The sequence below is a fragment of the Camponotus floridanus genome, unplaced genomic scaffold (assembly GCF_003227725.1).
Source record: "Camponotus floridanus strain SB8 unplaced genomic scaffold, Cflo_v7.5 scaffold24, whole genome shotgun sequence".
NCBI lineage: Eukaryota > Metazoa > Arthropoda > Insecta > Hymenoptera > Formicidae > Camponotus > Camponotus floridanus.
This window is the reverse complement of record NW_020229370.1, coordinates 669442-682088: the sequence shown is the minus strand read 5'-3', so window position 1 is coordinate 682088 and position 12647 is coordinate 669442. Positions and strand designations below refer to the sequence as shown.

The 12647-nt window shown below is 38.3% G+C and overlaps 1 protein-coding gene across 8 annotated transcripts in view; it reads right to left on the bottom strand.

The window, feature by feature from the left end:
- The window catches only part of LOC105250594 (synaptotagmin-7), a 156983-nt gene that overhangs the window by 35545 nt on the left and 108791 nt on the right, over positions 1-12647 (bottom strand). The window contains exon 1 of one of the 8 annotated variants that reach the window (XM_011256827.3): positions 10117-10412. The exons of 6 other annotated variants lie outside the window; for them this stretch is intronic. The gene's annotated coding sequence lies outside the window, so the exon portion shown is untranslated. Of the gene's footprint in view, positions 1-10116; positions 10413-12647 lie in introns of those variants that run through there. One more of the 8 variants, XM_025409047.1, reaches the window with a different exon arrangement.

Here is a 12647-nt window from a genome sequence, read left to right as displayed (position 1 = left end):
TAAAGTATCTCTCTTTAGAAGTCTTTGTCTCGAAAGTAATCTTGGAAAATCGGATTCCCTCTTCGACTGGCTTCTTTTCCTTCTCTTTTCTTCCTCTGTTTAAAATATCGGCGTAAAATAATGAAAGGAAAACAGAAATCAGAATATCTCTCGTCGTGCTTTCTCCCTCCCCTCACCCTCAGTTATTCTAATTTAATTTAATACCGACTATCATTATTAAGCCAGATTTATATGGCGAAATTCTCGCGGGAATGCGCGACTACGGTCGATACGAACGTCTCCTATAGATATATCCCTCGATGATAAGATTTATCGCGAACCACTGAGCGTCACGATTCCACTCGACCCGTCGCTTGAAAGTAACGGATAAACGGATTTAAGAGACACGGCGTAACCTAAGTCCGACGCATTTTTAAGTAACAATCATCTGTATCATTAGCTCCGCTTTAATGCTTCTTTTGTGGGAGCAGCAAAGCGTTTGTTGGCATAAAAAGTGACAAAAAAGGAGGAGCAAGGTGTAAACGAGTGAACGGGTTTATACGAGATATAAAACTGATTGTTTAGAGTGAGGAGATACTTGAAAGTATACACCTGATAAATGATAACGTGACACTTGAAATTGAAAACTCGAGTGGAGCATTTCAGCGGTAATTCTAGTCAAGTCCTCAACAATGGATACGTTGAAAAAAAATTAAACCGTTGCCCTATTCGCTCGTCGAGCGATAGGCCCGTACATAAAACATGTGTTATAAATGACAACGGGTCATATATGCACGTCACCGTAGAATCTGTCAAAATATTTGGAATTACATTTCGACGTATGACTGACACATAACACAGAGTACAACTTCGAGCGTTTTAATAACTGCAAAAAGACGCGATACGCGTAACTCAAAATTGACAGTTAATTTGAATATTCAAATGAAACGCGAATCGAATATTTAATATAAAAAAAATACAAAAAATAAAAAAAAAAGAGAAATGTGATCCGTTTTTGTGCGCATGTGTATAATTTTATAACTCCACATAATTATAATACAATAAAACTTTAAGTGATTAATTTCTGTGATTACGGAAAATCTGAAAAGTTCACGAACAGAAGCTTTTTTGTTTAATCTCTTTAGCGATTAAGAAATGAGATTAAGAAATTTTGAAAAACTGCGAAGAAAACTAGCTGATGCAAATTCATGGAAAGGGAAAAAGATTCAACTTCTGCTTTTCGTAAATTTAATATGTAAAGTATAATAGAGGAAGGGTGGAATGAGAGGAAATGGAAATGGAAAGCCACACTGGGAATTACATACATATGTATATACCAATTATTGCGCTGGTCTCGTAAACCGCATTCGATATACGTGTGTGTTATACACATATACACATATATGTGTGTGAGTGTATAAAAAGAGAAAAAAAAAGGAGTATTGAAACGTCAGCGCATTTCTCTCTCTTTCTCTCTTTACGTCTTATACCTCCATTGGATACGATCAAAAGATCGCTTTGACTGAGAGACGACTTTAAACGGAGCGTCTTGTCTGTAGCATCTTATGAAGCGATACTTGGTTCGCGTTCCCAGTTCTTTGCGACTTCATCGATCAAAGCATTTCGAAAATTTCGCGTCGCTTAAGAAGACTTTCAATTTAACTAGCTGAGCGTCGTGTCTATTCAACTTGGACATTAATTTAATCGAGTTGCGATAGAAAAAGAACCGAATCAATCACCGCAGCCGTGTTCACACAAAACTGTACCTTTGATATTCCATTTTTCCAAATATTGCGTGTTTTTATCACATTTTTGCTTCCATAAATGGAACTAATTCCTTGATTTAATTAAACTAATTTCATACAACTTTCTCGGAAACCCTTTGTGTTTATTCATCTTGGAGTTCAGCAAATTTTCATTACGAGTCGCACGCATCTCGCGTAGTGCGTAATCAACAAAGAAACTTGGAAATAAGGATACCAGGGACCTGGGAACCGAGAAATAAGGTACTCGTGAAGCGAAAACGAGGGGATTCGCTGAATGCGAATTTATTTCGGGAATTAATGTACGTGCTCAGTGATCGTAGATAACACACGTATTAATTAAAGATCTCTCAAATAAAAGGTAAAAGGCTATTAGCCATACCAATTTTCGGTTGAATAAATTCTGTATCATTTTCATCGTTAAACGATATTGCTTTCGCGTGAGCAGGTCGAAAAAAATAAGGTATTGTTGGTGGAATTTTTTGTCTCGTTTCATCTATAGCGCAGCGCATTCGTGTTATTTACGAGACCACCCCCGCTCGTAATACTTAAAAGTTACGTATGCGTACGTGTGTGCTTTTATACGAGCGCGTGGATATATTAGAAAGTTATTAAATATACAATAAAGAGTGCTCTTTGTGCCCGGGGCAAAGTAATTTCCCGGGTTCCAATCAATAAATCTATCAACCGCTCGCACTTTTTACTTCCTCTCGATGTCATAATTATTAAAATAACTACACAGTGACGTAATTCAACGCTCGCGCGCGCGCGGACACGCATACATGGGAGGCATAATCTCTATAAAACAAAAAAAATCAATGAGGTAACCTTTACGTATCGACACGATGCCCCCTTCCGTCCTCTCCTCTGCCACTCGCTCGAGAGGGAGCGCACGCGTGTGCATGCACGCGTGTGTAATCGCGTATTTACGAGGGTGAGAGGGAGTCACGGAAGGGACGCACGTTTCTCGGTAACGTGGCGTCTAATTCGAGAAAGGTACACGCTTGATACTATTGTCTTCGGGGATGGCAGACCGCAAAATTAAAATGCTCCAAACGTCCCCCTCCCGGGAAAGGGGAAGTACTCGAGAAAACACGAAGATTAAACGCGCGAGTGGGTGGACACTTTATATTAGATGCAACGTCGGTGCCGCATATAAAAATAACGGTGCTTCGATGACATTATAGCTTGAGCGCTCTCATAAAGGAAGATGAGGCCCGGCTGATCGCGTAATCGGTCGCGGCGAGCGGCAGCGGGAGGATTATATAAAACGACGGCCGGTCTCTCCCTCGCGAGAGATCAATGGAAGGTACGGAAACGCGTCGAGCTGACCGAGCATCACAATGCGCTACGTCACCCCCACGCAAAACGATCTTGCGGAAGCCATTCGGGAAAAGCGCGCTGTTATCCTCGTAAGCCGCGTTTATGCGTTTAGCTACGCTCCTTCTTTCGTCTAATAACGAGCATGCATAAATTGCGGGCGCGGGATGGAAAACCGCTTGCTAGGGATCCAGGAAAGATGTCAACGTTTGTGGAGTCTACAATTTTATTTGACAAATATTGAAAAAAGCTCTCTTAAATTTAACAATAAAATGGAAGAACATAGGCAATAGAGAGCATATAAATAAATAAATTATCAAAGATCGAGTTAAAATAATAATAATTTAATAAAGTAAACTATAAGTGATATAAACATGTTAAATATGATATAAATAGTTCAGAATAATAGTAAAAATGTACGATACGGACGTTTCTGGCTCTTGCTTTGAGCCTTCTTCAGCGCAACAATCTAACATAAAAAAATACAAATAATAATGTGGTGTAAGACCAGTAAAACAAGATTAATAAAGAAATAAGTAATGATAAGTGTTATAAAATCTAAAATCAATATCGCATAGACGCAAAGTTAATAGACGTTTATCAAAATAATAGATCTCCATGGCGAGAGATATAGGGAACCTTATTGTGCGAGTTAATTAGATGCAGACAGAAACTTGACTAACAGTACCGTACATTTTTACTATTATTCTGAACTATTTATATCGTATTTAACATGTTTATATCACTTATAGTTTACTTTATTAAATTATTATTATTTTAACTCGATCTTTGATAATTTATTTATTTATATGCTCTCTATTGCCTATGTTCTTCCATTTTATTGTTTAATTTTATTTGACACAAGTCACACGTGTCAGTCAGGTCCATATGTTTTCCTCCAACCTCCCTCATAGCTCTGAATCTTTCGAAACAGGATCTTGAAAAATTGTGGAAAAAAAGTAGTGCCGAATTCCGTATCGTTTAACACTTGTTGACTCGAACGTGGTAGAAAATCTCTGAAGGACATAGTTGAGATTCGCGTGCTTCGAGAAAGAGATATTCTCGAGTAGCTTTGCTCTCCTCCTTTGCGCACCTCCAAGCGGTATTAAACGATACGGAAATCGACATTAATTTGTCGATTAAATCCTACTAATTAATTTCTTTTAATTTTCCGCCCCGTCTAATCGCGCTCGTGTATCTCTCGAAATTGAATTCAAGACACTCGCGAGTGATTCCCGAGTGAATACTCATCTGGTGGATACGGACGATGTAACCGGAAGCTACCCGTGCGCGTATCGATCGCGGAAATGTACGGTACTTTGGCGAGGTGGACGACTTGAAGCGAATCACGGCGCTGCGTTTATTCGCGAGGCGAACGAAATGAAATTAACGCTCTCGTTGCATCGTAAGATTTCCAGGGCCAGGTATGAAACCACGATTCCCGGACGAGCAACAGTCACGGATGCAGTCTCGCGAGCTTTTATCGAGTGGCGACGCACAAAGAGATATTGCTTAAAGGACGACGAGCTCGGCCCGGCCGAGTGGCTCTCGTTGCATTTCTGTTAAAATGCATTTAACGGAGCGAGGGAACTTCTGCGAAGAATCTCGTTCCCGACGACTTCTTTTTGTCGCTTTTACGCCCGGAAAGGAGGACCGAGCGATTCCAACGTGTATCTATAATATTGCACTTGTAGCCGAGGTGCTTCTGAAGCGGGAAACGTCGCTTCTCGCGTCAAATGCGTACTTTCGTCTCCCCTCCATATCGAATGGCGTCGAAATTATATTTCGCATGACAATGACGCAAAGTTGCTTAAGAGCGCGTGAAAATTTTACCCGATTCGACGTCGAAATCGTCGAATAGATTCAAATTTATCGCGCGACAGGTAATTGATAATTACGGAATTTTCGCTTGGATTGCGTTTCCATTAACTCGATTGTATGAATTTGACTCGTTCGTCGAATCGAATGAGATCGTTACGCCAAGATGACGAAGCCCATTCGTTTCGCAGAAAACGATAGACAAAAACATAATTCCTTCGCGATTATTTCAACGTAAATAATTCAGACACCGGCTTATGCAGAGATTTATCGGTTTCCCGTGATATTGTTCGTCCGCGGAGGTAGAAGATAAAAGAAATATCCTCTCTCGCGTTTTCTTCCGCTCTAAGTAAGACAAATATAACTGCTGTGTACAATCATCAGTTAAAAAGTACGGGTATTTTATTATGTAACGGAGTCCGATTTACGGCGCGCGATTTGTGAAAAAGTTTCGCGACAACTTTAAACTCGCCCACGATGCGCGCGAGTTTTCCTTTCCCCTGTGAAAAACAATGCAGGAGCAACAAAACCATGCGCATTATCGAGCAAAATGTCAACTTTCCGTAAACATAATGGCGGATTCGATCCGCGCGTATCTATTACGTATCGTACACATCCACGCGCTTGATTCATTCGCTTTTCTTCGTGCTTTTCTGCTGAAATCGCAGTAATGATTTTCCAGCTGGGGTAACCCGCGATTGCGCATTTTTATATAAACGAAAAGCGAAAGAGGACTGCCAGTGAAAAAAGGAAACGGCCGCGAGACATTTATTTAATATTCCAAGATTTTCGCCATGTCGTGCCATCCGTTTTACGTTGCACATCACGTAACGATGATACTCCGAGAGAGACACGTGTCTTTGAAAAAGACACTTTCGCGATTAAATACACCAATCAAAAACGATAGAAAGTTTCTGCGTCGAATCGCATGCATTCGAACGAATTAATTCAAGATATTATTTATATTATTTTAAGATGAGAATTTAAAAAAAAAAAGACCATTCATACATCACGGCGTGTAACAATCGTGCACGATTATTCTCGTGATGAAATTTTTTGTGAAAGAAGCGAATATTTTTTTTACACAATTCTCATAATTTATTGCTAAAAAATTTACCGTCGTTAGCAAAAAAGTATCTTACTCTCGCGCAACGTTAGCGAGAATTATTGCCGTTACCAATATCATTAGACGCGCCATCGGGAAAAGTTTAATGCTGTAAAACTTCCTCTTTTAAGAGCGAAACAACGGGACATTACGCCTCGTAGCTTTATTCGAATGAGAAAATGGAATTTCAAACGAGAACCCCGCTCGAAACTACGGTATTTCAGCACTTGGGTGGAAACGGAAGAGTTTCTCGTAAGATAAAACGCGGACTTACTGCATTATACACAATACTTACAATTAGTAAATATCGCCAGTTCTCTCAATACTCGACTTAATTCTTTCATTGTGTAGCGTTTCCTGTAAGCAAATTAATATATATGCGCTCGCAAGGATTTTTATACTTCTTGTTCTTTCTATCTGAACAATAAATTTCAAAGGATAAACCTGTTGAATAAACTATAAAAATAATGAGATAATAAAAAATAGATTTCCTACAAACTAACTCTTATATATCTCTATTTTTCAGCAATTTATGCAGCAAGTTATACTTTATCAACGTTAATATAAATCTGTGTTTAATCACCATAAGCTTATAATTTACACATTCGTTATTCATTTGCTAAATCAGTATTAAAAGTCCTTAATGTTCTTAAAGTTGAAAGGGATTTTTCTCTGTGATCTTCTCTGTGATTTTCTTTATCGAATTAACGAATACTTTAAATAGCGAAATATGTGCTGCATAGGATTGTATCTTTTTCGACAATATTTTATTGGGTTATTCTGTTTGTTTGTCCGTTTTTATTACATTTATTATAATTTTATTTATTTATTTATTATTTTATTTATTATAATTTTATTGTTATCTTTTTGTCATATTTTTTAGCAAGTACGTTGTATCAATTTTCTCTTCAAAAAAGCCATTTATTCGAAACATAATCTGATTAAAACCGAAATACGATATATAATAAATATTTGTAAATGTAAATTATTATTATAAAACGTCAGGTGAAGAGTGGAGCTTAAAAATAAAGCAATATGTCGGTTTTGAAATATATATATATATAATGCTTCGATTAGTTCCCCGTAACAACGAACACATTGATCAAATTGTTTATGCGCGCGGTTTATCTTCTATAATTTATATATACATATATATATATATATATATATATATATAATTTTCCCTGTAAATAATAAACTATAGAGGATAAACCATTAGAGAGAGCCGATCGAAGTATTTTATTGGCAAATTTTAATTAATAAATATTGGCTGAATTTATAAAATTCCCTAATGTACCTCTTTAATAAGCTTTTCATAATCAATTTTGCTCAACATAAATATCATAAAACAAAATTATAAGTTTCTTTACCATTCCCAACTAATATATTATATAAGCATTCATAGCTTCTAATTCTGACGTTTAAATCTTGAGTTAAATTAAAAATCAAATATATACTCTGTACACATTAATTCGCGTTGAAGATTTCTCTCAATGTGTGTCCAACTGGGTTAATTATCTCAGTTTACAGCGTAGGCGTACCAGTCCTGTCGTTGTTCTCGACGATACCGGTCCTTGCTTTATTTTCGATCGTAAAGTTCACACCAATTGAGCCAACGAAATGGATGCCACGACTGATTAATTATGCACTCGATTATGCGAAAGGGACGTAAAAGGGTTATTTCTTTTTCCACAGGGCTGCGAAAGTTAGTTGTTAATTACCCGAAACTTTAATCATTTCGTTACGATAATGCAAAATACCTAATGAATAACGTGCAGTTCTACACGGAGCTTTCAAGCGACCTGATATTATTGCACGCTTGTATAAATACGTTTAAATACGTGCGTATAATAACGTACTTATTACATTTACGCGACGAGAGTAATTGGATTATTTACACCAATTATTGGCTTTACATGAAATGCTATTCAAAACGTTAAAGCTTGATAATAAAACTCAAATGTTTTGAGGCATCGTAATATAAATTATTCATAAATTATTCAATATTCCGTTCATAGATTTATCGTTTTAGATTTAGTCTTACGATAAAATGATCGTATAATGTTTCCAGATTTTACTTAAGACAATTTAAATATAAGATTACGAATAAATGGCCTAAAATGTTCAGCTTCAAGGTGTAATTCTCGACGTACTTGCAATTCCGAATCTGTGTGTAATATTATTATATACATTTTTCCGTAATTTTTTTTTATTATTCTCAATTTTTTGCTATTTTATTTTCGAAGATATTTGAATCGAGGACAAAGACGCTTCGGTATTTTTTGCGCACAAAACTTATTTCGCGTTTTAAAACTTTTATGTCACGTATAGAGCGAAAGAAACTTGCACATTTCTAAAAGGATTAAAAGCATCTATTATACGGTAGAGAAATTATTTCTCGCAACGAAACAAACTTTTAACACAAATAATTATATATTAAACAAATTGCAGTAGACGTGCAGTTTCATAAAATATCCTCTCCCGAAAATGCTTTAATTTATTTAATAAATATAAAAATATATATATATTTTTTCTAGTAGAGATAATATATTGTAAAGCGTAAAAAAAACAAGCATGTCAAAATACATTAAAAATCCAGAGAGAGCTGGTATTCATTCATCGAGTAAACAAACCTAATCCAAACAGTTTTATTCCAAATTCTCGAGTTAAAATTTTGCTCCTATTTTCAACTTCCATTTTCTCACGTTTACGGATTCTAGAGGATTTCGAGAATTTAATTTATATAGGAATTTAGCTTTTCCTTTTTGTATCTCAAACAGACAGTAAAGAAACACTTTTCTACATGGAGATTTAAAAGGAGCGTTTTCGACAAAATAATAGACAAAACAATTTTAAGAGAGAATCTACTTATCAAGTTAGCCAGATTAAAAATCACGAACGAAAAATAGAGGAAGACAAATTTCGAGGAGCCCCAATTTATCGCTCGGGCGCGCGGTGTCGTATGAAATTTATAAAACATCATCCCTTGTCCCACAAGAGAGTCGTTAAATCCTCCCGCCATCCTTAACGTAATAATTAACTCCAAGATGTACGTGCGCCATTTCGTCACTCGGCTTTCCCGCCGCTTACTTATCAACCACCCTCGTTAATCTCGCGCCATGTTGGAGGCTCCATCGCGGCTTTCATTAATCGGAATGAAGGCGTGCGTTAAAATTCGCGGAAGTATGTCCGAGAATCGAGCAGCCCGAGGGAACCTAGCGTGGCTCGCAAGGGCGCGTTTATCGCCGGCCGCCATTTATGTGGCACAGAGTAGAGCAGGTGGGTAGATAGGGTAGATAGAGACAGAGATACATATATATATATATATATATATCTATATATATATGTGTGTGTGTGTGTGTGTGTAGGGAGAGAGCTAAGTATAGGGGGACTGTGGAAAATTCTTCGCGGGCGACGATACGTGCCCAGCGTCGGCGTAGTGAGATTCTCACCGGCGGAACACCCCTGACCCACCTGTTACTATCGGCAGTCTATCTGACCACGCGAGAGAGAAAGAGAGAGAGAGAGAGAGAGAGAGAGAGAGAAAGTCGCGCCGCGCCTTGCGTTTCACGTGCGTGACCTTTGCGGTTACGGAAAAATGCGTGACTGTGGAAAAAAAGGTATCATTTATAGCAAGTTTCCCTCTGCCCTCTCTGTTTCGCAGTATCGCACTTGCCTGCTACCCCCAATTTGCATATATACTCTTCCCTCGCTTCGTGACTCGCAACTCGTCCGCGTATCGGCTTGGACACAAGCGCGAAGCAAATCCCTCTATTTTTCATTTCGTGTATTTCGGTTAATAATACTTGTACTAGAATACCTGTTTTTCTATAAAAGCCTTGCCTTTTACGAGAATAATCGTCATCCAAATACCAACAATTTTCATACTTCAATGAATCGCGTTAAGCTCATCTTAATCAATTGTAATCTCGGTAAGTCCCAAAGTAATTATAAATCTCGTCACGTCGTGGTTTCACGTAGGAATCGAGCGATATTGGCCGATCGTTGGACGGGGGAAATATATGCGATCAGAGGCGACCTCAACAATTAATCGAGAGTGGAATGAAAAAAAGAACCTCCCCCGCCTCAACAGAGAGAGAGAGGGACGGGTCTGCGAGGGACCCAGTGTACCTTATCACCGATTGCGATCCTCACGGGCATGGTGTTACGACGTCGCATCGCGGCACCAATTACGTCGCTCGTACGTCGCTCGTCCGATCGTATCGTCGCGATCGTACCGTCCCTCGATCGCGAGTAACGAGGGAGGACTCGGCGACGACGACGACGCCACGCATATCACAAGTGGAACGTGTCCGGCTCGGGTCAGACGAGCCGCGCGTCCTGTTGCGCCTGGCGAGGTTACTGGCTGAGCGGCGAGAGTCACTTTGGTCCGACCATAACGGAGTCGCATCACTGACTGAGGCCTTGCCTCGTGCGGGGACCGCGTCTCCCACTGCTCCACGTCGATCCTGGCTTTGGCGGAGCTCGGGAACACATTGGCGTCACCTGGCGCCACTCGATGGAAAGAAATCACGAGCACCCTGCCACGAGAAGAGGAGCCCCGGCTCCAAACGAAATCGAGAAACGATGTCACCCCAAATGTATAGAGACGGGCATCTCGGGGAAAGGAGCGCGATTAATGTTTCAACGCGGCCGAGAGAACGATTTTATCGAATCCCGAAACTTGTGTTTCAGAAAAGATCCTCCTTGCCCTCGCCAAGAAAGATGTTGTAGCGCTGCTGGCTTCGTAAACAAACATTGTACGTCACGTATCCTGTTTAAATATGTATAATTAACTTGATTAAATTTTAATTCTCGAAGTTGCGTTACAGAAGAGTCGTCGAAGTTTTTTAAGAATCGAAAATATATATCGCAAAAGTATTTTTCAGAGGAATATTATGTTTATAGTTATGATTTTTCATAAAAACTATTATACTTCAGAGCGAAGTCGCTTCTCAATTAGAGATAGAATCGAATTAATTCGACCTACGATGCGTTCTTTCAGTCGTCTTGTGTTGCTGCACGTGTGCAAGCATTATTAAAGTTCTGGTATATGCACTGTATGTATCATTTTTCCTGTCAAGCTCGTTTATATCCGACAAAACGTATGTATTACCATGAAAGTTTCAAGGCCCGACACACAAGGTGAAACGTTTCACGACCGAAAATCCAAATCCCCAGTCGAAAATTTCTTCCTATTTTCGCTCTCAATTTTTTATATTTAATTTTTGGATTCTAGTGGATTTCAATATGTTTAATTTAGAAATTGTGAGACTTTATATTTTGTATCTCGAATATAAGCGTTAACAAATTCTCGCTAAAAGTTTAAAAAGAGAAGTTTATTAAAAACTATAGATTAAATAATTTTAAAAAAGAATGACTTGATTGCTTAAAGCAAATATTAGATTGAAAATTGAAATAAAAAAGAGGAGAAAAATGGCAGATGAAAGTGATAAACGTATATAAGTATATCCCTCTCCCCAATATTTCCTCGAATCACGAGCATAATTGTTTATTATTATTTATAGCTATTGTATACAGGCAAATAGCCGATACAAACATTGATATTAGAATACGTTTATTTTTCGCGTCGTTTTTCATTTTGGCAATTGTTGTGTAAAATATGTACGAGAACAATTCACGACACGTGCGGTAAATGCAATCCTTCTCGAAAATTCGAAAAGTAAAACAGTGATATTGCAAAAATTGAATGCTTTTCCAACGTTTATTCATGGAATCGTATATAATCGAAAGACAAAGAAAACAAGCGTTGCATACGTTAAAAAATATAAAATACAGCAGAAAATACAAAGACCGACAGACTTGAGAAAATAGTATGTAGATTACAAAGATTTCCATAATGTAACAACTTGTCATCGTTGGTCCTTACATTTATTTAGCCGGATTACAGTCTCTTTACAGCGGATCAATGGGACAAAGAGAATTGCTCCCCGTTTTCATTTATCATACCGAAATTCCCAAGGTACTTCGAAGTATGTCAGAAAACGCCAGTGGCACATTATTTTCTGTGCTGGCCGGTATCGTAATTTTATAAAGGTTGTTGAAAACATCGAAAGAGAGGAAAAATATATAAAAGTCGCGTTATTGAACTTCAAGGAGAGAGAAGTCGCAGTTAAACTTTTCTACGTTTAAAAGGACCGCTCCTTTTGAAACGTTGAAAGGACGAACAATATCGACTAAAAGCTTCCAAAGTAATACAAATTAATGTCCCTTTTTTATTATCGCAGCTATCATCGTAACGAAGCATTCGAAAACTAAAGCTCTGTAAAGAGGATCCTCGAGAATGATGTTCTCGATCGAACAGATTGTATTTTGTACATCTTTTCGATTATGAGCTTTTCAGAAGTTTCAGCGAGTTTTCGCTGAGGCATTCGTAATTTTACGTACTCGCAGAAATCATAATGATGCCATTAAGCGAACTCGCATCTCGAGACTTGACAGGACTCATGTGTCACGCATAATGATGCTGCTGAGATGACATCGTCGTCGCTGAAGAATCGGATGTCATCCGTGCCGATTTTCAACGATGGGCTGCACGAGTTCTTTTTATTCAAGGTCGTCCATTATTTCTCGGACAATCGATGCAACGAGAGGCGCCAAAATAGGAATCTCCTCCTTCGTCGTGAGAAAAAAGAAAGGAA